The following is a 317-nucleotide window of genomic DNA, read 5'->3' on the forward strand; positions in this document are numbered from 1 at the left end:
AATAATGCACTTTGTGACTTCAATAATAAATATGGCAGTGCCATGTTGGCATTTTTTTTCCCATAACTTGAGTTGATTTATTTTGGAAAACCTTGTTACATTGTTTAATGCATTCGGCGGGGCATCACAACAAAATTACGCATAATAATGCGTTAATTCCACGACTGTTTATATCGGTATCGGTTGATATCGGTATCGGTAATTAAGAGTAGGACAATATCAGATATCGGCAAAAATAGCCATTATCGGACATCTCTAATTTTTACTTATATAGCGCCACCACCTGAGCCATGCTGATCCGAAATCCGAGGCGATGA

The sequence above is a fragment of the Nerophis lumbriciformis genome, linkage group LG25 (assembly GCF_033978685.3).
Source record: "Nerophis lumbriciformis linkage group LG25, RoL_Nlum_v2.1, whole genome shotgun sequence".
Lineage (NCBI taxonomy): Eukaryota > Metazoa > Chordata > Actinopteri > Syngnathiformes > Syngnathidae > Nerophis > Nerophis lumbriciformis.